The sequence below is a fragment of the Callospermophilus lateralis genome, chromosome 6 (assembly GCF_048772815.1).
Source record: "Callospermophilus lateralis isolate mCalLat2 chromosome 6, mCalLat2.hap1, whole genome shotgun sequence".
Taxonomy (NCBI): domain Eukaryota; kingdom Metazoa; phylum Chordata; class Mammalia; order Rodentia; family Sciuridae; genus Callospermophilus; species Callospermophilus lateralis.
Window position 1 is genome coordinate 135,937,981 of NC_135310.1, and position 1,944 is coordinate 135,939,924.

At 38.8% G+C, this 1,944-nt stretch overlaps 1 pseudogene; it reads right to left on the reverse strand.

Moving 5' to 3' along the window:
* Positions 1-707: 707 nt before the first annotated feature.
* On the reverse strand, positions 708-1,299 carry LOC143402176 (ribosomal RNA small subunit methyltransferase NEP1 pseudogene; annotated as a pseudogene).
* Positions 1,300-1,944: the final 645 nt, after the last annotated feature.

Below are 1,944 nucleotides of genomic sequence, written 5' to 3' on the forward strand. Positions count from 1 at the left end.
AAATCATGGTCATAAGTGGATTCTTATTACCAAGTCCTTTTTCTTTCCAAACTGAAAACTATTAACATTCAATCAAGGCAGTACACCTCCTTTCTCCCTCTCTTCTTCTCTTCCTCCTTCCCTCTCACAGCCTCCTTTCTTTCCTTCTTTCCTATTTTTTTTTCTTTTTCATTTTAGAAATTGTACTTTGCCTGGATTCTAAACTGGCAGTTGGAGGATTAGCTGTGAGCTCAAATTCTAACTACTCTTGAAGTTCATTCTTTCTCTTTAAATAAGGACCATTAGCTTGAGAAGATTATAGTTAGCAGACATTATTTCAATGCTACAGAAATTATTTTCATCGTGAATTAATTTCTTTCCTCTGAACAGAGGAAAAGCCCAAGATCATAGGCTGAAAAATGGCTTCAAATCAGAGCAGTTAAGGATGTCCTACAAAACCCCGACCAGTGCCTCTCAATGCTTCTGTGAAGGTCCTTGAAACCCAGGGAAGCCCGAGATACCATGACTGCCCTGAGAAGTCCACATAACATGACCTCACCACATAACATAATATCCTGGGTGGGATCTGCAGACAGAAAAAAGACGAGAACTACAGAGCAAGTAACGTGTGGACATTAGTCAACATGCCAGTGTAGATTCATTCATTGTGACAGTCGTTCAAATCCATGAATATGCTAACCATTGGTGAAACAAGGTGAGAGGTATCATTAACATTCTGCACTGTCTTTTGACACAGTAAGGGCAGCAGAAAGAGGGTAGTTCCTGGTGGACACCATCTTCTCTGTATTCTTCATATTAACCTTTCCATAGGCAAAGGCTCCCACCACAAAAATAATAGGGCCACTACTGGGCACCAGTTGTTGCACATAACTGATGCTGGGACATAAAAAGTAGTGCCAATTTTTGGACAACCAACTGGGAAGTGATCTGACACTGGATTTTTAATTACCATCAAAGGCTTCTGGGGACCATCACCTGCACATACACTGAACTTGTGTAAAATCTGAAACATCAGGCCACAAAACCGGTCAAAGGTACTGGGAATACTAGTCTGGGGGTTCACTTCAATCAGTACATTCTTCTATGTTTGGATGTAAAGCTACAGCAAGCCAGCTCAATTTAGAGGACTGTCCATCATCATCAGTAAGCTCTGGTGGGCTATATCTGTGCTCACTTTCCCAGGATTCTGTCCATTCTTCAACAACACAGACTTGTGCTGGTTGCAGTTGAGTATCTCATGTGTCTTTCCTACCTCGATGGTTTCCAGACTGGCGTCTTCAACACCACATTGATCCTAGGACCTCCACTCTAGATTCCTGCCCTGAGTTGAGGCCTCTAAGATGCCACTGCAGCCAAGTCCTCCTCCTGCTCTGCAAAGCGAAGATCACAAGGTTTTAATTGCCTTGATTTCTAAGTACCAGGTCTGTTAAATAGAATTTTGGCTTACTATTTTCTGACCTAGAAATTTAAATAGTTTAAACTTTGGAGTATTTGGGAAAGTAACACCATCCAAACATGAGCATTTGATATGGTAACAATTTGTTATTGAATTAATTTGTTATTTATTGAATGCTTCCATCACCAGTTTTTACCAGTCTGAGTAAAAGAAGAGTAAGCTGGTTCTGCCTTTATGTGTACACCTAAAAATTAAATACGTACTTTTTCACAGAGAATCATTAACCAGATTGTCATGTACTCACTGTACTATTTCTTTTTGTGATTTTGCTTCAAACACTGCCTGTCCTCCTCTCCTCTCCTAAGAAGTAATCCTTATGTTGAAGTTGATGTTTCACTCCCATGCACATTTTAATTTTTATTATAAATGAATATCCATAAAAATACATCACATCATAATTATATAGTGTTCATATCTTCTAAAAATTGCTTTTCCACTCAACATTATTATATTTATCTAGACTGACAAATGTAATTTTATTTCATTTA